This window comes from Amblyomma maculatum, unplaced genomic scaffold (genome assembly GCF_055883805.1).
Source record: "Amblyomma maculatum isolate TAMU_Amacu unplaced genomic scaffold, ASM5588380v1 scaffold_13, whole genome shotgun sequence".
Lineage (NCBI taxonomy): Eukaryota > Metazoa > Arthropoda > Arachnida > Ixodida > Ixodidae > Amblyomma > Amblyomma maculatum.
This window is the reverse complement of record NW_028146738.1, coordinates 20,428,212-20,454,520: the sequence shown is the minus strand read 5'-3', so window position 1 is coordinate 20,454,520 and position 26,309 is coordinate 20,428,212. Positions and strand designations below refer to the sequence as shown.

Sequence of the window (26,309 nt, the reverse complement as noted above, 5' to 3'; positions counted from 1 at the left end):
TTGTACGTCCTGTTAGCGAGCATTTTGTTGAAAGTGTCGTTGCACTAAGAGATTGTTGCCGAGCACTCGCTGATCCACCAGAATGGATTACCTTGCTTGATGTTTTAGTGTCGCTGAGACAATTTTAATCCGTGTTTGCCGAAGCATGGCTTACGCGTTTTATGCACTGTATTTCTAATTTCACTTTCAAATGTCGAGGTCGGCAAGAAAGAAAAAAAAAGTAATGAAGACACCAAAAATGCACTCCCTTCATCTCACTCATGTGACACAGAGTAACCGTTGTGACTATTAATCCGAACATTCCAGGTTCACATCCTGAGAGGTTCACTTTTTTTTTCTGTCCCTTCCTCAGGTGCTATAAAATCAACGCTTGGATGGGTACCAAATGCACTCCTTGTGTCTTGGGCCTGTGGCGCAACGGATAACGCGTCTGACTACGGATCATAAGATTCCAGATTCGAATCCTGGCAGGCTCGTTTTCTTCCTTTTTACCATTTCGGAGGGGCTTTAAATTAAACGTTTCAGTGCATTGCGGTAAGTGTTTGTGGCAACAAGGTAATGAAGACACCAAAAATGCACTCCCTTCGTCTGACTCATGTGACGCAAAGAATAACCGGTGTGACTACGAATCTGAACATTCCAGGTTCACATCCTGAGAGGATCACTATTGTTTTCTGTCCGTTCCTGAGGTGCTATAAAATCAACGCTTGGATGGTTTACCAAAAGCACTCCTCGTGTCTCGGGCCTGTGGCTCCACTTCCGGCCACCGAGCGTGACGGACGTGTTTATCATGGGCCCCCAAGGAGCGGATTCAGCGGCCCAGCTGGGTCGTGGTATCAGGAGTACGGAAAGGCCTGCCAAGGTTTATGAACTGGTTCTGCCGAATCTGCCTACAGGTTCGAGTGTTTTGCATACTGTTTTTTTTGCATGGCGACATAAAAGCCAGGCCGTACCGGGTGGAGCACTTTCGAGACTCCCTCGCTCGTCTTTCACTTTTGCCGGAAGTGGTTGCCCTCGGGGCATATCAAATGAATCATGTGTGGGCGGTAACGTTTAAAGGGGAAGAGGCGAAAGCGAAGATTTTGCAAGCCGAAGCTTTTGAAGTGAAGGAGCACCGATGCGTGGTCATTGACCCCTGTAACCAAGGCATCAGGTTAAAACTTTTCTGGCTGCTTCACGGCGTGCACGACGATGATGTGCGAGCGGCGTTGGCGGCTTTTGGAAAAGTGACCGAAATATCAAGAGAAAAGTGGAAAGTGCAAGGGTGTATCGACAAGGCTTCAACGACTCGAACGGTCGCGCTGAAGCTAAAAGTGGGCGTGACCATTGAGGACCTGCCGCATCAGCTTCGGGTCGCCGAGGACGTCGCACTCGTCCACGGGCCAGGCCGAGCCCCGCTTTGCCTCCGGTGCCGGGGGAAAGGACATATACGTCGTGATTGTCGTGTGCAGCGCTGCGGGCTGTGTCGTCGCTACGGCCATGACGAGTCCCAGTCTGTGCGCACGTATGCCAACGCTGCAGGCCCCGTGCCGAGTGAAGTGGCAGGCGAGCACTTGATGGACGCAGTGGACGCCGAGGAAGCGAGCAGTGGAATCACTGAGGAGGCAGAACAGAAAGACCAATCCTCTGAGAAGACCCCTGCCCTTAAAGAACACTCTGAATCAGATGTGATTGTTCCGTTGCCGAATGTTGCTGGGTCCGAGACACCCACGAAAGAAGACGGCAATGCATGTGCTGCAAGCCCAGCTTCGGCTACGCAAAACAGTGAGGAACAGGGGGACACTGAAGCTGAGATGCCAGCTGCTTCTACCTTGCCTGTGAAGCGGGTGCACGAAGACAGTGTCAACGAGGAATCAACCCAAGGAGGAGCGGAAAGCGGACAGCCTCCACTGAAGGCGGCCCCCCTTCGCCGGGCGTCCTTCAAGCCAAGGCCAAACGTGCCCCCATACCGGAGAACTGTGTCACCTGTGCCTCCGCCATAGCGGGGGTACCCTTTTCGGTCGAGACGCTACAAGCCCGGTCCATGATCGGGAGCAGCGCTTGGAACGACGGACGGACTCGCCAAAACGGAAGAATGGTCATCCCGTGCAACAGATCAACCGCAATGCTGTCTTTCTGCAAAAGAGATGGGAGTGATATATGTTTCGCGATTTATAATTTCTTGAGATGGCGACCAATTTATCCACTAGCTTGCGCGTAGCCACGCTAAATGTGAGGGGGCTTACAACGCGTCGGAGACAACAGCAACTGAACCGCATTCTGCTGGAAAATGAAATTGATGTGCTAGCAGTTCAAAAGAGCAAAATGGAAAGCGAACAACAAACAGATAAAATGGCTGAAATATATCGTTCTAGATATAGTGTTTGCGTTTGTCATGCTGTTGGAAGATCGGGGGGATGTGTCATTTCCATCCGAAATTGCATAGAGTGTGTACAGTCTGTGTTCTCGTGTGAGAGTGGACGGCTATTGCTATGTGATTTCAGTTTTTCTGGATTGGACTGGAGACTGATCTGCGTTTATGCGCCGACTAGAACGTTTGAGCGCGAAGAGTTTTTTCACTATATGAAATCCTTCCTAATACATGAGAGGCGTGTTCTCCTGCTTGGAGACTTCAATTGTGTCTGTAGACCGGAAGATAGAACAACAGACCGTGTCCTTTGTGACAAGACTGCAGAGTTACTTAATGACATTGTTAATGAGGCAGAGCTTGAAGATGCTGGCTGTATACTGACGCATGAAGGCCAAGCAAAGTTCACGCACTTTCAAGGTAGCTATCATGCAAGGTTGGACCGAATATATGTTCCCATTGATTGTGTGCCCTTGTGCTCGGATTATCAAACACTTCCCATGAGCTTTAGTGACCACTCCCTCGTAATGATTACTCTAGGCATGAAAAGTGAGGCAACAAAGTTCAATTGGGAGCTATGGAAATATAATGAAAAACTGCTGCTGGATGAAGAGTTTACCACTAAAGTGAAAGAATATATTACGCATATGTTACAAAATGACTCTAATTTTATGCAAGCATGGGAGCAGTTTAAGTGCGATATAAAGATAGCTGCTATTGACCGAGCATGCACTCTCCGACGTAAAGAAAGAGAACAAGAAAAAGAACATCGAAGCACACTTGAATACATGCTTAGCATGGAGAGCGTTCAGCCTGGCTTGTTCGCCCAAGATATAAAAAAAGATAAAAACCAAACTTGAGGTGATAGACGAAGAGAAGTATCGCGGTGCGGTGATAAGGGCACGCAGCGAAAAATTGTGGCTTGGAGAGACGCCCACGAAAAGGGCACTTAGTGATAAAAAAAGGTACGCAGTGTCAAAAGAGATAAAAGAAATCTGCTATCAAAACCTAGTTACCTCGGAAAAGAAAACGATTGAACGGGCGTTTGTAGAATTTTACAGGGAATTGTTTAGCCTGAAAACACCGGACATTGAACGCTTCAGAAAAGACTTTCTGTCGCTGATGCCAAGAGCGGAAGACGAAGTTGCGCAGACACTTGAAGCAAGTATTACTTCCGAGGAAATTGAGGACGTTATCGGGGAATTAAATTCCAATAAGTCACCCGGACCAGATGGTCTTGGTGCTGCCATATACAAGGCCTTTCCAACTGAAATGGCTGTTTTACTGGAAAGAGTTATTAGTGAATGCTACGAAAAGAACGTACCTCCTCCGTCTTTTCGAATGTCACACGTTGTACTAATCCCGAAAACAGATGACCCAGTTAAGCTTCAGTCTGTAGCGTCTTACCGTCCTATAAGTTTAACGAATGTTGACTATAAAATTTACATGAAAGTATTACGGCGACGACTCCAACGTGTAATTACTTCTCTTGTAGGCCCACATCAGACATGCGGTATAAAAGGAAGGACCATTTTTACTAACATACACGCAGCAAGGAGTGTACTCGAATGTTGTGACGCGATGCATGACCACGTAGCCATGATGCAATTAGACCTCCACAAAGCATTTGATAAAGTGGTACATAAAATTTTGTTCTCTGTTTTAGAGTATGTCAATGCTGGTTGCGGGATTACAAAGGGCGTGAAAATGGTTTACGAGTGCTGTTCAGCGAGACTGATCGTGAATAAGCATTTAACCGATTGTATACCTGTTCAGTCGTCAGTAAGGCAGGGCTGTCCTCTGTCTCCCCTTTTGTTTGCGCTTTATCTGGAGCCTTCCTGTTTAAGATTGCTTACAAGGCCAAACATACGCGGTTATAGATTTTTTCAAAGTGAAGTTCGGGTTTTGGCACACGCGGACGATATTGCGGTTTTTTGTACTGACCAGAGAGCGTGCAAGAAGTTGTAAAAGAAGCCACTGCTTTTTGCACTGCAAGTGGAAGTGAAATTAGTTGGACAAAGTGTTTAGGATTTTGGCATGGAAACTGGCAATACGCGCCTGAACTGTTCTCCAGTATGCAATGGACAATAACGCCAGGCAATTACCTTGGTGTGCCGCTAAAGCATTACCGTGTAAGCAAGGAATGTTGGGCCGGTGAAGTTGAACAAGTGAAAACCCAAACAAACAAATGGGGAGGACATAACTTTTCTATGTTCGCAAGAGCTGCCGTTTGCAATATGTTCCTAGTTGCAAAAATTTTTTACATGCTGCAAGTGTTATCTATGTCAAGAATTTCTGTTCAAAAACTGCATAGGGTATTTGCCACGTTTGTGTGGGCTTCAACATGGGAGCGTACCAGTCGATGCAATCTTTTTCATACGGTGCATAATGGTGGACTGGGATTGTCACATTTATACTTAAAGCAGATTGTAACTAGGTTCTTTTTTTTGCACGAACAAAGCTATGTTTTTCTTAGAACGGTAATCCAGGTGCGATTGCGGGATTCACTGCCGGAATATGTAGTTTCGACTATGTCTACAGGGCCAATGGCTCTAAGTGCTTTTCTTCGCGAAGTTGTCGCGTCTTTCCAAATAGTGAAGGCGAGATTTTCAAATGAGTATATGTGTACTTTTACGCGAAAACGGCTTTACAAAGATTTATTGGAAACCTTTTTACCTGTGCCTCTTTATCGCGCTGTATATGCTTTGGGTCCGGAGCGGGACGTGTTGAAAAGAGTGAAAAGAATGCCCATCAGATCGTCAGCTAAATCTTTCTTTTTTCAATTGCATACCGGTACTCTTCCGGTGAAACCATGGTTGGAAAGCAAAGGCCTTTTTGTGCCTTGGTCTGCTGACTGTTTAATTTGCAAAAAGCTGCAATCCATAGAGCATATTTTCCCTGATTGTCACGATGCGTTTTTTTATGGGACGTGCTACAGCGTACTATTAAAAAGGACTTACCAATAACTCCGTTTGGCATACGCTACCTTGCATGCGCCCAGCCAGGAGAAGTGCCCAGTGATTTATTAATGGTCTTGTGTATGCACAGCATATGGAGAACGTGGATGGATGTTCGCCATGAGCATGTTGTCATACACCCAGCCCATCAGTATTTTGTTGAAAGTGTAATGTACACGCGTGATGTTTTCGGAGGGCAGACTGAATCCCCGGAATGGCTCCCAGTCTTGGACAAGCTCATGTCACCTTATCCATTCTATCACAAGAAACCTGTAAGAAAGTGACTTGTGTTTTTAATTCCATGCGACTTTTCATCGTTCTTTGTAGTTGCCAAGTCGGTAATAAAGAAAAAAAAAAGGCATGTGGCGCAACGGATAACGCGTCTGACTACGGATCAGAAGATTCCAGGTTCGAATCCTGGCAGGCTCGCTTTCTGCATTTTTACCATTTCGGAGGGGCTTTAAATTTAACGTTTCAGTGCGTTGCGGCAAGTGTTTGTGACAAAAAGGTAATGAAGACACCAAAATTGCACTCCCTTCGTCTGACTCATGTGACGCAAAGAATAAGCGGTCTGACTACGAATTTGAACATTCCAGGTTCACATCCTGAGAGGATCACTTTTTTTCTGTCTGTTCCTGAGGTGCTATAAAATCAACGCTTGGATGGGTTACCAAAAGCACTCCTCGTGTCTCGGGCCTGTGGCGCAACGGATAACGCGTCTGACTACGGATCAGAAGATTCCAGGTTCGAATCCTGGCAGGCTCGCTTTCTGCTTTTTTACCATTTCGGAGGGGCTTTAAATTTAACGTTTCAGTGCGTTGCGGCAAGTGTTTGTGAAAAAAAAAGGTAATGAAGACACCAAAATTGCACTCCCTTCGTCTGACTCATGTGACGCAAAGAATAACCGGTCTGACTACGAATTTGAACATTCCAGGTTCACATCCAGAGAGGATCACTTTTTTTCTGTCCGTTCCTGAGGTGCTATAAAATCAACGCTTGGATGGGTTACCAAAAGCACTCCTCGTGTCTCGGGCCTGTGGCGCAACGGATAACGCGTCTGACTACGGATCAGAAGATTCCAGGTTCGAATCCTGGCAGGCTCGCTTTCTGCTTTTTTACCATTTCGGAGGGGCTTTAAATTTAACGTTTCAGTGCGTTGCGGCAAGTGTTTGTGACAAAAAGGTAATGAAGACACCAAAATTGCACTCCCTTCGTCTGACTCTTGTGACGCAAAGAATAACCGGTCTGACTACGAATTTGAACATTCCAGGTTCACATCCTGAGAGGATCACTTTTTTTCTGTCCGTTCGTGAGGTGCTATAAAATCAACGCTTGGATGGGTTACCAAAAGCCCTCCTCGTGTCTCGGGCCTGTGGCGCAACGGATAACGCGTCTGACTACGGATCAGAAGATTCCAGGTTCGAATCCTGGCAGGCTCGCTTTCTGCTTTTTTACCATTTCGGAGGGGCTTTAAATTTAACGTTTCAGTGCGTTGCGGTAAGTGTTTGTGACAAAAAGGTAATGAAGACACCAAAATTGCACTCCCTTCGTCTGACTCATGTGACGCAAAGGGATTCTGCTTCCGGCCACGCCAGTGAACGGACGCAGGATGCAGAGCTGCTCAGGAGCGGCTTCAGCGGCCATGTCAGGCCGCGGTAACAGGACTGCTGAACAGGAACTTACCAGGTTGTTTTGCCTGCACTGCCAACAGGTCGGTTTGTTTTGAATACCGTTTTTTTGCATGCCGATATCAGGGCCCGCCCGTACCGGGTGGAAGATTTCCGGGATGCTTTGGCGCAACACTCGCTAATCCCCGACGTTATCGCAATGGGGGCGTATCGGATGAGCCACGTCTGGGCCGTCACTCTCAAAGATACTGAAGCGGTGAACAAGATTGTAAGTGTAGGTGAGCTGTGTGTAAAAAACGGTCGCTGCTTGGTGATTGACCCGGCGAACCAGGACGTGCGACTCAAACTTCACTGGCTGCTACACAACGTGCCAGACGAGGATGTTCGTGCTGCATTTGCGCCGTACGGAAAGGTGTCGGAGGTTTCCCGAGAGCGCTGGCGGGTTAAAGGTATGCTAGAAAAGGGCTCTACAACTAGACTCGTCACTCTGAAGCTGAAAGCTGGCATGAGGCTCGACGATCTGCCGCATCAGTTGAATGTTAGCGGCGAGCTGGCGCTTGTCATTGTGCCAGGCAGACCCCCGTTGTGCCTACGCTGCCGGAGTACGGGTCACATTCACAAAGAGTGCCGGGTTCCTCGCTGCGGAACCTGTCGACGGTTCGGGCATGAAGACAGCCAATGTGCACGAACCTACGCTAGCATTGCCGGGCCTGGGACCAGCGAAGACTCGTCCGAGTTAATTATGGACGAGGCGGATGCGAAGAAGGCTGCTGACATTAGAGGTCAGTCAAAAAAACTGGACGCGCCTTCCATGACTCTTTTAACAAAGAAAAAGGTGACGGTCCTCAGTCAAGAGAATGAAGCTCGAGCCTTGCAATTTTCATCACAGGACCATGAAGGCGCGTCAAAGAAAGCTTCAGAAGTTGTAAACGATTTTTCTGACGCTCAGGAGCAGCTCAGTACTGAGCCTCCCTGTACTGATGCCATGGAGGTTGGGCCGGAGACAGCAGCCTTAATTGCCGCGAAACGTCCGCACTAGGATAGCGTCGAGGAGACTCAGCTGCCAGGCGGTGTTTGTGGTGAGCCGCCGCCGAAAACTGCGGGCATCCGAAGAGCAACTTTGCGACCGAAGCCGAACTTCTCGGCCGACACGCGGCAGGCGGGGAAACCGCCTCCGTAGTTTTGTGGTGTCGTGAACGATTTGTGGGTCGGCTGCCTACCGACCAGCGTCAGGAACATTCTGCAATCAAGAAGTGCGTGTGGAAAAAAAAAAAAAAATGAAAGGCTGTGCTTGGACTTCGTTTGAAAGCAGCCCGATATTTTGCTGGGAGGACATTACATGCACACATACGCCGCTGTTCTTCAGAAGCGGAGGCCACGTAACCATGAAGGTAGGCACCATGCGGGTACGGGCGTCTCTTTCTAATACATGACTCTTAATTCGCCGTTACATGTAGCTACTTTGAATGCCAGAGGGCTGGGAGCGAGAAGGCGACAATGCCAGCTCAGTCGCCTCCTTTTGGATAATGATATAGATATAGCAGCTGTACAAGAGTCAAAGATTGAGAGCCAAGAAAGCACTGAACGTATGGTGGCTTCTTTTCAAGCAAACTTTCATGTGTGTGTATGCCATTCTGTTGGTGTATCGGGTGGATGCCTTTTATTTATACGTAACACGCTGGGAGTAAGCGTAGAGTCCGTTTTTGCCTGTCCAAGCGGTCGGCTTTTGGTTACCGATTTTACCTACTCTAATTTATGCTGGCGTGTTGTGTGTGTGTATGCTCCCAATTCAGGATGTGAGCGTGAATTGTTTTTTGAGTCTATTGAGGTGTGGTTCAAGGTCGACAAAATCTTGCTTGTACTTGGTGACTACAACTGTGTGTGCGCAGCTGTGGACCGAGCGGCGAAGTGTAAACCTCGAAGAGACAGAAGCTCCGAGCTGTTGAATGCACTTGTGCATGAGTATGGCCTTGAGGATGTTGGTAGTGTGTTCTCCACTGGAAACCAGCCAGAGTTCACGCACTTTCAGCGAGATAGCCATGCTAGATTGGACAGGGTGTATGCCTCGGTTGATCTTGTTTCCCTATGTACTGCATATGAGGTCAAACCTGTGTCTTTCGGCGATCATTGTCTCGTGAGTGCAGTGTTTGGTCGCAAAGGAAAGAAATCGCGCTTTAACTGGCACCTATGGAAACTGAATGCCAAGCTTCTTGCCGATGAAGAGTTCCTTACGGAAGTTAAGACTGAGTTTGAAAATCGTCTTGCTATGCGACCAGTAAGTTTTGCAGAGGAATGGGACAGCTTCAAATAGTGGGTCAAATTGAAATCCATAGAAAAGAGCAGTAAGGTGCGGCATAAAGAGAAAGAAAAAGAAAGAGAACTGAATGAACAACTCCAGTTTTTTTTTAGCATGGAAATTCTGTGCCGGGGCATTTCGCCAGTAAAATACGAGAGATAAAATGTGAGTTGGAAACAATCGACAGTGAAAGATACACAGCGGCTGTTATACGTGCAAGGGCTGAAAAACTTTGTGCTGGAGAAGTACCGACAAAACGAGCGCTAGCAGACGAGAAAAGATACGCCTGCCAGAAAGAAATAAGGAGTATAAGGTATGCCGGCCATATCACTGAAGATGCTAAAGATATTCAGCGTGCGGTAGCAGAGCACTTCGAAGAACTGCTTAGCGCTAAGTTTCAGACTGTAGGCGGCTTTCAAACAGATTTTCTAAGACTGATGCCTGCACTGGATGACGAAAGTAAAGCGCGCCTAGAAACACCGATAACGTTGCAGGAGATAGAATCTGCAATAGATGACCTGACACCTGGGAAAGCACCTGGGCCGGATGGTCTAAGCGCTGCCTTCTTTAAAACCTTTCAGCAGCATGCGGCTCAGTTTATGCTCGATGTAATCACTAAAGCTTATGAACGTAATACTGTTCCATTGTCTTTCGCTACATCGCACATTGTGCTAATACCCAAGACAGATGATCCAGAGAAACGACTGTTGGTGGGGTCATATCGACCGATTAGCCTCACCAATGTTGACTACAAGGTGTATATGAAGGTTTTAGCAAAAAGACTGCAAAGCGTAATAAAAAAAAACTGGTTGGGTCTCATCAAACGTGCGGCATCAAGGGTCGATCCATTGCCACGAATATACATGTCGCAAGAACCGTACTAGAATGTGTTGATGCACTCGGTGGTCAGATAGCCATGATGCAGTTAGATTTGGCGAAAGCCTTTGACCGTGTTTCTCACGAAATTCTTTTTTCCATTTTGGAGCATTCTAACCTTGGAAAAGTCATAGTGGAGAGTGTTAAAATGGCTTACGCGAACTGCACGACCCGTATTATATTGAATGGTGAACTGACTGACAGCATCGCAGTACGTTCATCGGTAAGGCAGGGCTGCCCGCTCTCATCCCTGCTTTTTGCACTGTATTTAGAGCCACTTTGCTTGGCTATTGATAGCGATCGCATTTTAGGGTTCAAGCTGCAATCAGCACACGTGAAAATGCTAGCATATGCTGATGACATAGCAGTGTTTTGTGCAACTAGAAAGAGCATCTGTGAAGTTACGGGTGTCGTCCAAACATTTTGTGATCAAACCGGATGTAAGATCAATTGGGAGAAAAGCTCTGGGTTTTGGCACGGTGATTGGGACGTGACACCTGATTTCTTCTGTAAGCTGCGATGGTCTGCTCTCCCAACGCGATATCTAGGCGTGCCTTTAGATTGTTATCGAGATCCCAACGTGGACTGGATGGAAGAAACATCCAGAGCGAAAGAAAAAGCGGATGCGTGGCAAGGAAGGCAACTCTCAATGTTTTCGCGCGCTTCTATTTGCAATGTTTTTCTTATTTCGAGGCTGTGGTACCTCATGAATGTGTTGTGTGTCTCACGAACCTCAATTCAGAAAATGCACCGCGTTTTTGCTGTTTTTATTTGGGCATCCACATAGGAAAAAACCGCCCGGACGAATTTGTTTATTTCTGTTAAAAGGGGCGGGCTTGGCCTTGCCCATTTGTTCTTGCGTCAAGTGGTTTCGCGATTTATATTCCTGCGTGATCAAAAAGATACCTTCCTGAGAACTGTGATGCAAGTGCGATTGCAGAGGCTGCTCCATGAATGGATTGTGTCATGTGAAAGCATGCCTGGTACTGTGACTGGCTACCTGCGCGAGGTGGTTTTTTCGTGCAAGTTGCTGGAAGTGCGGTTTTCTTTTGATTACCTTTTCAATGTTACCTGAAAAAAACTGTATAAAGATCTCATTGACGTGATGCTGCCGGTGCCTTTTTACCGGGCATTACACTGTGGAGGCCCAGGGCAGGACGTTTTGAAAAGAGTTAAGATGATGCCCGTGAGGCCATCTGCTAAAACGTTCCTTTTCAAACTTCACTCTAATACGCTCCCTGTTAAAACCTGGCTGAATGAAAAAGGTATCTTCGTCCCATGGACAACAAATTGCCTGTTGTGCAAAAAACCGGAGACAATTGAACACGTCTTCTTACAGTGTTGGGATGCTGTCTTTCTATGGGACGTCCTCCAAAGGACAATTAAAAAGGAACTTCCCCTAACTCCGTACGGTATCAGATTCCTTCCAGTGCAGAACGATGATGCACCTTATGATTTAATTATGCTTCTTGGCCTCCATAGTTTGTGGAAAACACGAATGCAGGTGCGTCACGCAGATATAAATACACGATCTGCGCGTGAAAACTTTATTGAAAGTGCGGTGTATATACGCGAAACTTCCAGGATGCAGCAGGATCCACCACATTGGCAATGTCTATTTGATGAGTTGGTGAACTTGAAAAGATTTTAGCCGCGTACGCGTTAGCTCAAGTGTAGTTGACGTGTTTTATCATGTTTATTTTTGTTTTGTGTTTCACGGCAATAAAGAAAAAAAAAAGCCTGTGGCGCAACGGATAACGCGTCTGACTACGGATCAGAAGATTCCAGGTTCGAATCCTGGCAGGCTCGCTTTCTGCTTTTTTACCATTAGTGCGTTGCGGTAAGTGTTTGTTACAAAAAGGTAATGAAGACACCAAAATTGCACTCCCTTCGTCTGACTCATGTGACGCAAAGAATAACCGGTTTGACTACGAATTTGAACCTTCCAGGTTCACATCCTGAGAGGATCACTTTTTTTCTGTCCGTTCCTGAGGTGCTATAAAATCAACGCTTAGATGGGTTACCAAAAGCACTCCTCGTGTCTCGGGTCTGTGGCGCAACGGATAACGCGTCTGACTACGGATCAGAAGATTCCAGGTTCGAATCCTGGCAGGCTCGCTTTCTGCTTTTTTACCATTTCGGAGGGGCTTTAAATTTAACGTTTCAGTGCGTTGCGGCAAGTGTTTGTGACAAAAAGGTAATGAAGACACTAAAATTGCACTCCCTTCGTCTGACTCATGTGACGCAAAGAATAACCGGTCTGACTACGAATTTGAACATTCCAGGTTCACATCCTGAGAGGATCACTTTTTTTCTGTTCGTTCGTGAGGTGCTATAAAATCAACACTTGGATGGGTTACCAAAAGCGCTCCTCGTGTCTCGGGCCTGTGGCACAGCGGATAACGCGTCTGTCTACGGATCAGAAGATTCCAGGTTCGAATCCTGGCAGGCTCGCTTTCTGCTTTTTTACCATTTCGGAGGGGCTTTAAATTGAACGTTTCAGTGCGTTGAGGTAAGTGTTTGTGACAAAAAAGGTAATGAAGACACCAAAAAAGCACTCCCTTCGTCTGACTCATGCATGTGACGCAAAGAATACCCGGTCTGACTACGAATCTGAACATTCCAGGTTCACATCCTGAGAGGATCACTTTTTTTGTTGTCCGTTCCTGAGGGGCTATAAAATCAACGGTTGGACACGTTACCAAAAGCATTCCCGCTGTCTGGGGCCTGTGGCGCCATTGCAAATAGCCAACTTATAACAGGTTATAGACTGCAGGAGGCCCATGTTAAAATCTTGGCTCACGCCGATGATATCGCCATTTTTTGCTCCGACAGAGACAGTATTCAGCATGCCACAACTGTTGTACAACAATTTTGTGAGTGCACCGGGGCCCAGATAAACTGCGAAAAGAGTCATGGCTTTTGGCATGGAGATTGGGAAGCCACGTCGGACAATTTTTGTCGGCTCAATTGGGCACCTGTTCAAAAACGTTATCTTCGTGTACCGCTTGACGCCTATCGCGACCCAGAGCCATATTTGGCTAACCAAGCGTTGTCTGCAAAAGAAAAGGCTGACGCGTGGCAAGGAAGGCAATTGTCGATGTTGTCCCGAGCCACAATCTGCAATCTCTTCCTTGTATCTAAGATCTGGTATGCAATGAATGTGTTGGGTGCCATGAGGACCAGTGTACAATAATTCATCGTGTTTTGGCTGTGTTCATTTGGGCTTCGACATGGGAGAGAACAAGTCGAACCAATCTTTTCCTTTTTGCCAATAAGGGAGGACTAGGGCTTGTGCATTTATTTCTGCGCCAGGTTGTATCGCGCTTTATTTATATACGCGACCAAAACAATCCATTTCTCCGGACAGTGATTCAAGTCAGGCTCAGCAGACTCCTTCCAGGGTTCGTGGTGTCGTCATGTCAAAATATGTGCGGTGCCGTGACTGGATATCTGCGTGAAGTTATGCTTGCTTATAGGTTGTTAAATGTGCGTTTCTCTCATGAATATCTGTGCAATGTCACCAAGAAGAAACTCTATAGAGACCTCACTGACATCATGCTTCCCCAGCCATTGTACCGTTTGCCATACCGTGGAGGCCCCGGACAAGACGTCCTTAAAACAGTGAAAAGAATGCCGGTAATATCTTCAGTCAAAACTTTTTTTCTTTAAATTGCACACTAACACGCTACCCGTTAAGACATGGCTTCATAGCAAAGGCATCTTCGTACCCTGGACTACCAATTGTTTTTTATGCAAAAAGCCTGAAACAATAGAGCATGTTTTTCTTGACTGCTGGGACCCAATATTTCACTGGGATGTTTTACAGCGCACGCTTAGGAAACAGTTACCACTCGATCCATATGGAATAAGGTTCTTGCCGATAGAAACATCACAGGATATACCATATGATTTGATTATGCTTCAGGGCCTGCACTCAATATGGAAAACGAGGATGCAATTTGAACATGCTGATCTTGTAGTGCGTCCTGTTCGCGAGCATTTTGTTGAAAGTGTCGTTGCACTAAGAGATTGTTGCCGAGCACTCCCTGATCCACCAGAATGGATTACTTTGCTTGATGTTTTGGTGTCGCTGAGAGAATTTTAATCCGTGTTTGCCGAAGCCTGGCTTACGCGTTTTATGCACTGTATTGCTGATTTCACTATCAAATGTCAAAGTCGGCAATAAAGATAATAAAAAAAAAAGGTCTGTGGCATTCTACTTCCGGCCACCGTAGTGAACGGTCGCAGAGTCATGTGCTCCAGCGGAGCGGCGATAGCGGCCCTTTCCAGCCGCGGAAACAGGATCGACGACATGGAAGATAGCGAGTATCAGATTATTCTGCCAACTTTGCCTACCGGACGCTTTGTTTTTAACACGCTTTTTTTGCACGGTGATGTGCGAGTCAGGCCATACAGGGTCGAGGATTTCCGCGACGCCCTTGCCAACGCTGGTGCGCTCCCCGACGTTGTGGCGTTGGGGGCGTATCAGATCAACCATGTTTGGGCGGTCACGTTAAGCAGCACAGAAGCAACGAAGAAATTGGCGGCTTTCAAGGAGCTCGAGGTTAAGGGACGCCGTTGCCTAATTATCGATCCCGAGGACCAACAGGTGAAGCTGCGACTTCACTGGATGTTGTACGGTGTGGCAGACGACGACATCCGGACGGCTTTTGCGGCTTTTGGGAAGGTGACCGAGGTGACCCGGGAGAGGTGGAGAGTTCAAGGCGTCAGGGAGAAGGGGTCCACTACGAGGACTGTGCGCCTGAAATTGAAACCCGGCATTAAGGTCGATGACTTACCTCACCAGCTGCGAGTGGCCGGAGAGCTGGCCCTTGTCGTGGTGCCTGGACGAGCGATGCAGTGCCTGCGCTGCCGCGGTACCGGTCACGTTCGACGAGAATGTAAGGTGCCGCGTTGTCCAAAGTGTAGACGCTACGGTCATGACGAGGCTGCCTGTGTGCTTTCGTACGCTTCGGCCGCGGGACATGGAACTGCGGAACGGTCGGCGGAGCTCACCATGGACGTGGTCGAGGCGGAGGAGGCGGCGAAGGGTTCCGGAGAGGTGCGAACGCAGACACGGGAGACGGATTCGTCGGTGGACTCGGCAGAAAGCGGCAATGCTGCGAGGGATGTGGGGAGAGCGGTCTCTGCACCTGAGCTCCCTAGCAATGAGGAAGGCACGTCACCTGAGCCGGGAAACGTTATGGAACAGGATGATGGGGAGGAGCAGTCGGACACCAGCGGTGTTCGTAAGCCAGGCGTCCCAGCCCCAGCCAAGCGATCCCACACACAGTCCGAACCCGAAGGTAACCAGGCGTCAGCCCCCAGCGTCGACGAGCCACCAGCAAAAACGGGGCAATCCCGGCGGTCCACGCTACGTCCGCGACCAAACATATCATCAGAGAGACGGGCAGCGGATAAAGAGCCCCCGCTGCCGGGTCAGCCACTCGCACCGGACGGGGATGGATCCAATGACGGCGTCTAGCAACGCGCTAGACGGGAAAGGTAAGCACCATGCTTTCGGTCTCTTCACCCTTGATGAAAATGGCGCCTGAAACCACCTTAAGAGTAGCCACGTTAAATGTCAGAGGATTGGCAGGCAAAAAGAAGCAGAGCCAGGTGCACCGGCTCTAAACTGACCACGATATTGACGTGCTTGCCGTGCAAGAAACTAAGGTTGATGGGGATGAAGAGACCGGGAGCATGGTGCGACGTTTCACGGCTAGATTTTACGCCATTGTTAGCCACGCAGTTGGGACATCGGCCGGGTGTGTATTGTTTGTCAAAAAGCTGCCTGGTCTGGTTGTAAAAGGCTACTCCTCATGCTCTTCTGGACGGTGGGTTGTGGCTGATTGTAGATACAGCGGTGTTACGTGGCGCATTATTTGTGTGTACGCTCCTAACTGTGTGGAAGAAAGAACAGTGTTTTTCGAGAATCTTATGCAGCAGTTAAGTACGGAAAGGCAGGTAGTATTGCTGGGCGATTTTAACTGTGTGCTGAATGCTCGAGACAAAATCAGCACACGCGGATTCAGAGACAAGAGCACTGAAATGTTATGCCAGTTAACAAGCGAATGGAATATGGAGGATGTGGCTGATTGCTTGGAAGGACCGCGTGCCGTTCAGTACACGCACTTCCAAGGTTCTAGCCACGCGCGTCTGGACAGAATTTACGCGTCGCTGGATTTGATTCATTCATGCAATGAATACCGAGTTGTGCCTATCACATTCACGGATCACTGTTTGGTGCAATGCTTATTCGGCACCAAAAAACGATGCAATGCATTTAGCTGGGAGTTATGGAAATTGAACAATAAATTGCTTAATGATGATGCCTTTAGACGCGTGGTATTGAATGAATTGATTAAAGTGAGGCCAGGGACTTTGCTCGAAATCTGGAAACAGTGGGAGTTGTGCAAGGAACAGATTAAAACAGATCAAGTTGCCTGGTGTACGAGAAGAAAATTACAGAAACCCAGCTTAAGGCTTTGCTTGCAAAACTACACGAACAGGAATGTAAGGCACCCGGCAGATGGATAGAGGATATTCGAAAAATAAAAGAACAAATTAACTTGATAGAAGAAGACAGATACTAAGGAGCATTAGTGCGTGCAAGAGCGGAAAAATTGGCCATGGATGAGACGCTGACAAAAAGATCGTTGGGTATAGAAAAAGCAAATGCAAGGCGAAATCACGTGGCAGAGGTAGATTGGGCAGGACGCACAGAAACCGATAACGAAGGAATCGCGAAAGCTTTCCGGGAGTATTATGAAGATCTATTTTCGTCCCGAGAGGTTTATTTGGACCGTTTTAAAGAATCCTTTCTTGACGCGATGCCAAAAATTGACGAGGAACAAAAAGAAAGACTGGAGCGGCCAATAAGCGAAAAAGAAGTGCAGCAGGCAATAGAAAATTTAAACCCAGGGAAATCCCCCGGGCCTGATGGCCTGAGTGCGGCTTTCTATAAAGCGTTCAAGGAACAGCTATCTCCTTTGTTGTGTGCCTTATTTAATGAAGCGTATGAACTGAAGGCACTGCCTGCGTCTTTCGGATCGTCGCACACAGTACTTATTCCGAAAACTGACCAACCAGATAAGCTTAGGCAGTTGTCGTCTTACAGGCCCATTGCTCTGACAAACGTTGATTACAAGATTTATATGAAGGTGCTTGCTGGCAGACTACAAACGTTATATGCGAACTAGTGGGCCCTCACCAAACGTGCGGTATCAAAGGGCGATCTATCTTTCAGAACATTCACAAAGCGCGGTGTGTGCTCGAATGCTGCGATGCAACTCATGCATGTGTTGCGTTACTGCAGTTGGACTTGGAGAAAGCTTTTGATTGTGTGGCACATACTATTATGTTCAGTATATTAGACTATGTTAATGTCGGCTCTGTTATTCGAGAGGGAGTGGCCTTGGCGTACCGTAACTGCACTACGAGATTAATTGTCAATAAGTCACTGGGGGCCCCCATCAACGTACGACGTTCGGTGCGCCAAGGTTGCCCCCTCAGCCCTCTTTTGTTCGGCATTTATATTGAAACATTGTGTTTAAGCATCCTACAAAACAATGAAATTGATGGTTTTCGACTGCAGGAGTCAGAAGTCAAATTGCTGGCTTACGCAGATGACGTTGCGGTTTTTTGTGTGAATAAAGAGAGTATACAGAGGACAGTGGATGTGGTAAAACATTTTAGCAAAGTCACAGGGAGTAAAGTTAACTGGGGTAAGTGCTTGGGATTTTGGCATGGTGAATGGCAGCTGACCCCCGACACTTTCGCTAATGTGTCGTGGGTTACAACGCCTGCAAAGTACTTGGGTGTGCCCTTGAAATTTTACAAGGAAAGTGAGTCATACTGGCTAGAGAAGGTCAAAGAAACCCGTGAAAAAGCGGAGAAATGGAAAAGCGCTCAATTATCAATATTTGCAAGAGCCGCAGTTTGCAACCTGTTTTTAATTAGTAAGCTATGGTATGTAATGCAAGTGTTGCATTGCTCCCGTGTAAATGTGCAAAAATTGCATCGAGTTTTTGCGGTGTTTGTTTGGGCCTCGAGTTGGGAGAGGTGCAGTCGGACAAATTTGTTCCGGCAGGTGAAGCATGGGGGGCTTGGTCTGGGTCATTTGTTTGTGCGACAGATTGTCAACCGATTTATGTTTTTTAGGGATGCCAGCGATCCATTCCTGCGCACAGTGTGTCAACAAAGACTTGGTCGAGCGTTGCCTGTTTTCGTAGTTTATACTCAATGTATGCCTGGTTCTCTGTTTGGATTCTTTAGGGAAATTGTTTTGAGCGTGAAATTCTTAAGTGCACGTTTTTCGAAAGAGTATTTAAGTAATGCTAACAGGAGAACATTATACAAGGATGTTTGTGAAGTGGTGTTCCCGGTGCCCTTGTACCGAGCTTTATACTATGGAGGCACAGGAAGTAATGTATTAAAACGCGTAAAGAAAATGCAAGTTGCCCCGGGAGCTAAAACGTTTTTCTTTATGCTACATACCGGTACTTTGAGTGTAAAATCATTTATGGAGGAGAAGGGTATGTTCCTACCGTGGGGGGCCCAATGTCTCATCTGCAAACAGCCAGAGACAATAGATCACGTGTTTTTGCATTGCTGAGAGGGGGTATATTTGTGGGATGTGCTGCAAAGGACAATAAAAAAACAGTTGCCACTTGATTCCCATGGCATTAGGTATTTGCCATTGGATAACCACGATGATATGCCGTTAGACCAGGTTATGTTAATGTGCCTCCACAGTATATGGCGCGCACGAATGGCTGGTTATCACTGCGATCCAGATGCACGGCCAGCCCGCATGTATTTCCGTGAAAGTGTGCAGCGATGGCTCGACGTGCTTAAATTGCAACCATGTGCTCCCGAGTGGCTGTCAAAGCTGGAACCTTTGACGGTGCTCAAGGAATTTTAACATGACAATGCCTGCCCCTCAGTGGGCGTTAGGCAACGCTAGCTACCTTTGTGTACATATATTATTCCTTTTTTCCTGTTGTTTTGAGTTCCAGTGCGGTGTATTGTGTCAACGCCAGGGAATAAAGAAAAAAAAAAAAAAAAAGGTCTGTGGCGCAACGGATAACGCGTCTCACTACGGATCAGAAGATTCCAGGTTCGAATCTTGGCAGGCTCGCTATTTTATTTTTTACCATTTCTGAAGGGCTTTAAATTTAACGTTTCAGTGCGTTGCGGTGTTTGTGACAAAAAGGTAATGAAGACACCAAAATTGCACTCCCTTCGTCTGACTCATGTGACGCAAAGAATAATCGGTCTGACTACGAATTTGAACATTCCAGGTTCACATCCTGAGAGGATCACTTTTTTTCTGTCCGTTCGTGAGGTGCTATAAAATCAACGCTTGGATGGGTTACCAAAAGCGCTCCTCGTGTCTCGGGCCTGTGGCACAGCGGATAACGCGCCTGACTACGGATCAGAAGATTCCAGGCTCGAATCCTGGCAGGCTCGCTTTCTGCTTTTTTACCATTTCGGAGGGGCTTTAAATTGAACGTTTCAGTGCGTTGAGGTAAGTGTTTGTGACAAAAAAGGTAATGAAGACACCAAAAAAGCACTCCCTTCGTCTGACTCATGTGACGCAAAGAATAACCGGTCTGACTACGAATTTGAACATTCCAGGTTCACATCCTGAGAGGATCACTTTTTTTCGGTCCGTTCCTGAGGTGCTATAAAATCAACGCTTGGATGGGTTACCAAAAGCACTCCTCGTGTCTCGGGCCTGTGGCGCAACGGATAACGCGTCTGACTACGGATCAGAAGATTCCAGGTTCGAATCCTGGCAGGCTCGCTTTCTGCTTTTTTACCATTTCGGAGGGGCTTTAAATTGAACGTTTCAGTGCGTTGCGGCAAGTGTTTGTGACAAAAAGGTAATGAAGACACCAAAATTGCACTCCCTTCGTCTGACTCATGTGACGCAAAGAATAACCGGTCTGACTACGAATTTGAACATTCCAGGTTCACATCCTGAGAGGATCACTTTTTTTCTGTCCGTTCCTGAGGTGCTATAAAATCAACGCTTGGATGGGTTACCAAAAGCACTCCTCGTGTCTCGGGCCTGTGGCGCAACGGATAACGCGTCTGACTACGGATCAGAAGATTCCAGGTTCGAATCCTGGCAGGCTCGCTTTCTGCTTTTTTACCATTTCGGAGGGGCTTTAAATTGAACGTTTCAGTGCGTTGCGGCAAGTGTTTGTGACAAAATGTAATGAAGACACCAAAATTGCACTCCCTTCGTCTGACTCATGTGACGCAAAGAATAACCGTTGTGACTATTAATCTCAACATTTCAGGTTCACATCCTTAGAGGATCACTTTTTTTTCCTGTCCGTTCCTGAGGTGCTATAAAATCAACGCTTGGATGGGTTACCAAAAGCACTCCTCGTGTCTCGGGCCTGTGGCGCAACGGAGATTCTGCTTCCGGCCACGCCAGTGAACGGACGCAGGATGCAGGATGCAGGGCTCCTCAGGAGCGGCTTCAGCGGCCATGTCAGGCCGCGGTAACAGGACTGCTGAAAAGGACAACACTTACCAGGTCGTTTTGCCTGCACTTCCAACAGGTCGGTTTGTTTTGAATACCGTTTTTTTGCACGCCGATATCAGGGCCCGCCCGTACCGGGTGGAAGATTTCCGGGATGCTTTAGCACAACACTCGCTAATCCCCGATGTTATCGCTATGGGGGCGTATCGGATGAGCCACGTCTGGGCCGTCACTCTCAAGGATACTGAAGCCGTCAACAAGATTGTCAGCGTAGGTGAGCTGTCTGTGAAAAACGGTCGCTGCTTGGTGATTGACCCGGCGAACCAGGACGTGCGACTCAAGCTTCACTGGCTACTTCACAACGTGCCAGATGAAGATGTTCGTGCTGCATTTGCGCCGTACGGAAAGGTGTCAGACGTTTCCCGGGAGCGCTGGCGTGTTAAAGGTATGCTGGAAAAGGGCTCTACAACTAGACTCGTCACGCTGAAGCTGAAAGCTGGCATGAAGCTCGACGACCTGCCGCATCAGCTCAATGTTAGCGGTGAGCTCGCGCTCGTCATTGTGCCAGGCAGACCCCCGTTGTGCCTACGCTGCCGGAGTACGGGTCACATCCGCAAAGAGTGCCGGGTTCCTCGCTGCGGAACCTGCCGACGGTTCGGGCATGAAGACAACCAGTGTGCACGAACCTACGCTAGCATTGCCGGACCTGCGACCAGCGAAGACTCGTCCGAGTTAATTATGGACGAGGCGGATGCGGAGGAGGCTGCTGACATTAGAGGTCAGTCAACGAAACAGGACGCGCCTTCCATGACGGTTTTAACAAAGGATAAGGTGACGGTCTCAAATGAAAAGAATGAACCTCGGCATGTCTTGAACGTTCCATCCCAGGACCATGAAAGCGAGTCAAAGGAAGGGTCAGAAGACTTAACCAAATTTTCTGACGCTGAGGATCATCTCAGTACTGAGCCTTCCTGTACTGATGCCATGGAGGTTGGGCCGGAAACAGCAGCCTTAATTGCCGCGAAACGTCCGCATGAGGAAAGCGTCGAGGAGACTCAGCTGCCAGGCGGTGTTTGTGGTGAGCCGCCGCCGAAAACTTCTGGCATCCGAAGAGCCACGTTAAGACCGAAGCCGAACTTCTCGGCTGACACGCGGCAGGCGGGGAAACCGCCTCCGTAGTTTTTGTGGAGACCTGAACGATTTGTGGGTCGGCTGCCTACCGACCAGCGTCACGAACCTTCTACAGCCAAGTGGTGCGTGTGTTAGCAAAAATGAAACAATGGGCTTGGACTTCGTTTGAATGCATCCCGACATTCTGCTGGCAGGACATTACATGCATGCATACGCCGCTGTTTGTCAGAAGCGGAGGCCACGCAAACATGAAGGTAGGCACCATGCCGGTACTGGCGTCTCTCTCTAGTACATGACTCTCAAGCTTAATTCGCCGTTACACGTAGCTACTTTGAATGTTAGAGGACTGGGAGCGAGAAGGCGACAATGCCAGCTCAGTCGCCTCCTTGCGGATAATGATATAGATATAGCAGCTGTGCAAGAGTCAAAGATTGAGAGCCAAGAAAGCACTGACCGTATGGTGGCTTCTTTTCAAACAAACTTTTATGTGTGTGTATGCCATTCTGTTGGTGTATCGGGTGGATGCCTTTTATTTATACGTAACACGCTGGGAGTAAGCGTAGAGTCCGTTTTTGCCTGTCCAAGTGGTCGGCTTTTGGTTACCGATTTTACCTACTCTAATTTATGCTGGCGTGTTGTGTGTGTGTATGCTCCCAATTCAGGGCGTGAGCGTGAATTGTTTTTTCAGTCTATTGAGTTGTGGTTGAAGGTCGACAAAATCTTGCTTGTACTTGGTGACTACAACTGTGTGTGCGCAGCTGTGGACCGAGCGGCCAAGTGTAAACCTCGAAGAGAAAGAAGCTCCGAGCTGTTGAATGCACTTGTGCATGAGTATAGCCTTGAGGATGTTGGTAGTGTGTTCTCCACTGGAAACCAGCCAGAGTTCACGCACTTTCAGCGAGATAGCCATGCCAGATTGGACAGGGTGTATGCCTTGGTAGATCTTGTTTCCCTATGTACTGCATATGATGTCAAACCTGTGTCTTTCAGCGATCATTGTCTCGTGAGTGCAGTGTTTGGTCGCAAAGGAAAGAAATCGCGCTTTAACTGGTACCTATGGAAACTGAATGCCAAACTTCTTGCCGATGAAGAGTTCCTTACTGAAGTTAAGACAGAGTTTGAAAATCGTCTTGCTATGCGACCAGTAAGTTTTGCAGCGGAATGGGACAGCTTCAAAGAGTGGGTCAAATTGAAAGCAATAGAAAAGAGTAGTAAGCTGCGATACAAAGAGAAAGAAAAAGAAAAAGAACTGAATGAACAACTTGCTCTTTTTTTGAGCATGGAAAGTACTGTGCCAATGCATTTCGCCAGTAAAATACGAGAGCTTAAAAGTGAGCTGGAAACAATCGACAGCGAAAGATAAACAGCGGCTGTCATACGTGCAAGGGCTGAAAAACTTTGGGCTGGAGAAGTGCCGACAAAACGAGCCCTAGCAGACGAGAAAAGATACGCCTGCCAGAAAGAAATTAGGAGTATAAGGTATGGCGGCCATATCACAGAAGATGCTAAAGATATTCAGCATGCGGTAGCAGAGCACTTCGAAGAACTGCTTAGCGCTAAGCTTGAGACTGTAGGCGGCTTTCAAACAGACTTTCTAAGACTGATGCCTGCACTGGATGACGAAAGTAAAGCGCGCCTAGAAACACCGATAACGTTGCAGGAGATAGAATCTGCAATAGATGACCTGACACCTGGGAAGGCCCCTGGGCCGGACGGTCTAAGCGCTGCCTTCTTTAAAACTTTTCAGCAGTATGCGGCTCAGTTTATGCTCGATGTAATCACTGAAGCTTATGAACGTAATACTGTTCCATTGTCTTTCGCTACATCGCACATTGTGCTAATACCCAAGACAGATGATCCGGAAAAACGACTGCTGGTGGGGTCATATCGACCGATTAGCCTCACCAATGTTGACTACAAGGTGTATATGAAGGTTTTAGCAAAAAGACTGCAAAGCGCAATAAAAAAACTGGTTGGGTCTCATCAAACGTGCGGCATCAAGGGTCGATCCATTGCCACGAATATACATGTCGCAAGAACCGTACTAGAATGTGTTGATGCACTCGGTGGTCAGATAGCCATGATGCAGTTAGATTTGGCGAAAGCCTTTGACCGTGTTTCTCACGAAATTCTTTTTTCCATTTTGGAGCATTCTAACCTTGGAAAAGTCATAGTGGAGGGTGTTAAAATGGTTTACGCGAACTGCACGACCCGTATTATAGTGAATGGTGAACTGACTGATAGCATCGCAGTACGTTCATCGGTAAGGCAGGGCTGCCCACTCTCACCCCTGCTTTTTGCACTGTATTTAGAGCCACTTTGCTTGGCTATCATTGATAGCGATCGCATTTTAGGGTTCAAGCTGCAATCAGCACACGTGAAAATGCTGGCATATGCTGATGACATAGCAGTGTTTTGTGCAACTAGAAAGAGCATCTGTGAAGTTACGGGTGTCGTCCAAACATTTTGTGATCAAACCGGATGTAAGATCAACTGGGAGAAAAGCTCTGGGTTTTGGCACGGTGATTGGGACGTGACACCTGATTTCTTCTGTAAGCTGCGATGGTCTGCTCTCCCAACGCGATATCTAGGCGTGCCTTTAGATTGTTATCGAGATGCCAACATGCACTGGATGGAAGAAACATCCAGAGCGAAAGAAAAAGCGGATGCGTGGCAAGGAAGGCAACTCTCAATGTTTTCGCGCGCTTCCATTTGCAATATTTTTCTTATTTCAAGGCTGTGGTACCTCATGAATGTGTTGTGTGTCTCACGAACCTCAATTCAGAAAATGCACCGCGTTTTTGCTGTTTTTATTTGGGCATCCACATGGGAAAAAACCGCCCGGACGAACTTGTTTATTTCTGTTAAAAGGGGCGGGCTTGGCCTTGCTCATTTGTTCTTGCGACAAGTGGTTTCGCGATTTATATTCCTGCGTGATCAAAAAGATACCTTTCTAAGAACTGTGATGCAAGTGCGATTGCAGAGGCTGCTCCCTGAATGGATTGTGTCATGTGAAAGCATGCCTGGTACTGTGACTGGCTACCTGCGCGAAGTTGTTTTTTCGTGCAAGTTGCTGGAAGTGCGGTTTTCTTTTGATTACCTTTTCAATGTTCCCAGAAAAAAACTGTATAAAGATCTCATTGACGTGATGCTGCCGGTGACTTTTTACAGGGAAATACACTGTGGAGGCCCAGGGCAGGATGTTTTGAAAAGAGTAAAGAAGATGCCCGTGAGGCCATCTGCCAAAACGTTCCTTTTCAAACTTCACTCTAATACGCTCCCTGTTAAAACCTGGCTGAATGAAAAAGGTATCTTCGTCCCATGGACAATAAATTGCCTGTTGTGCAAAAAACCGGAGACAATTGAACACGTCTTCTTACAGTGTTGGGATGCTGTTTTTCTGTGGGACGTCCTCCAAAGGACAATTAAAAAGGAACTTCCCCTAACTCCGTACGGAATCAGATTCCTACCAGTGCAGAACGATGATGCACCTTATGATTTAATTATGCTTCTTGGTCTCCATAGTTTGTGGAAAACACGAATGCAGGTGCGTCACGCAGATATAAATACACGATCTGCGCGTGAAAACTTCATTGAAAGTGCGGGGTATATACGCGAAACTTTCAGGATGCAGCAGGATCCACCACATTGGCAATGTCTATTTGATGAGTTGGTGAACCTGAAAAGATTTTAGCCGCGTACGCGTTAGCTCAAGTGTAGTTGACGTGTTTTATCATGTGTATTTTTGTTTTCTGTTTCACTGCAATAAAAAAAAAAAAAAAAAGTGGCGCAACGGATAACGCGTCTGACTACGGATCAGAAGATTCCAGGTTCGAATCCTGGCAGGCTCGCTTTCTGCTTTTTTACCATTTCGGAGGGGCTTTAAATTTAACGTTTCAGTGCGTTGCGGCAAGTGTTTGTGACAAAAAGGTAATGAAGACACTAAAATTGCACTCCCTTCGTCTGACTCATGTGACGCAAAGAATAACCGGTCTGACTACGAATTTGAACATTCGAGGTTCACATCCTGAGAGGATCACTTTTTTTCTGTTCGTTCGTGAGGTGCTATAAAATCAACGCTTGGATGGGTTACCAAAAGCACTCCTCGTGTCTCGGGCCTGTGGCACAGCGGATAACGCGTCTGTCTACGGATCAGAAGATTCCAGGTTCGAATCCTGGCAGGCTCGCTTTCTGCTTTTTTACCATTTCGGAGGGGCTTTAAATTGAACGTTTCAGTGCGTTGAGGTAAGTGTTTGTGACAAAAAAGGTAATGAAGACACCAAAAAAGCACTCCCTTCGTCTGACTCATGCATGTGACGCAAAGAATACCCGGTCTGACTACGAATCTGAACATTCCAGGTTCACATCCTGAGAGGATCACTTTTTTTGTTGTCCGTTCCTGAGGGGCTATAAAATCAACGGTTGGACACGTTACCAAAAGCATTCCCGCTGTCTGGGGCCTGTGGCGCCATTGCAAATAGCCAACTTATAACAGGTTATAGACTGCAGGAGGCCCATGTTAAAATCTTGGCTCACGCCGATGATATCGCCATTTTTTGCTCCGACAGAG

At 47.3% G+C, this 26,309-nt stretch overlaps 10 non-coding genes across 10 annotated transcripts; all 10 read left to right on the top strand.

Moving 5' to 3' along the window:
• The first annotated feature begins 403 nt into the window (after window positions 1-403).
• TRNAR-ACG (transfer RNA arginine (anticodon ACG)) lies at window positions 404-476 on the top strand. Its single transcript has one exon. It is a non-coding gene; the product is annotated as a tRNA-Arg (tRNA).
• Window positions 477-5,996: 5,520 nt separating this feature from the next.
• On the top strand, window positions 5,997-6,069 carry TRNAR-ACG (transfer RNA arginine (anticodon ACG)). Its single transcript has one exon. It is a non-coding gene; the product is annotated as a tRNA-Arg (tRNA).
• Window positions 6,070-6,334: 265 nt separating this feature from the next.
• Window positions 6,335-6,407, top strand: TRNAR-ACG (transfer RNA arginine (anticodon ACG)). Its single transcript has one exon. It is a non-coding gene; the product is annotated as a tRNA-Arg (tRNA).
• A 263-nt stretch (window positions 6,408-6,670) lies between these two features.
• TRNAR-ACG (transfer RNA arginine (anticodon ACG)) lies at window positions 6,671-6,743 on the top strand. Its single transcript has one exon. It is a non-coding gene; the product is annotated as a tRNA-Arg (tRNA).
• A 5,097-nt stretch (window positions 6,744-11,840) lies between these two features.
• Window positions 11,841-11,913, top strand: TRNAR-ACG (transfer RNA arginine (anticodon ACG)). The gene has a single exon. It is a non-coding gene; the product is annotated as a tRNA-Arg (tRNA).
• Window positions 11,914-12,149: 236 nt separating this feature from the next.
• On the top strand, window positions 12,150-12,222 carry TRNAR-ACG (transfer RNA arginine (anticodon ACG)). The gene has a single exon. It is a non-coding gene; the product is annotated as a tRNA-Arg (tRNA).
• A 263-nt stretch (window positions 12,223-12,485) lies between these two features.
• TRNAR-ACG (transfer RNA arginine (anticodon ACG)) lies at window positions 12,486-12,558 on the top strand. Its single transcript has one exon. It is a non-coding gene; the product is annotated as a tRNA-Arg (tRNA).
• Window positions 12,559-19,845: 7,287 nt separating this feature from the next.
• On the top strand, window positions 19,846-19,918 carry TRNAR-ACG (transfer RNA arginine (anticodon ACG)). The gene has a single exon. It is a non-coding gene; the product is annotated as a tRNA-Arg (tRNA).
• A 263-nt stretch (window positions 19,919-20,181) lies between these two features.
• Window positions 20,182-20,254, top strand: TRNAR-ACG (transfer RNA arginine (anticodon ACG)). Its single transcript has one exon. It is a non-coding gene; the product is annotated as a tRNA-Arg (tRNA).
• Window positions 20,255-25,853: 5,599 nt separating this feature from the next.
• Window positions 25,854-25,926, top strand: TRNAR-ACG (transfer RNA arginine (anticodon ACG)). The gene has a single exon. It is a non-coding gene; the product is annotated as a tRNA-Arg (tRNA).
• The last annotated feature ends 383 nt before the right edge of the window (window positions 25,927-26,309 follow it).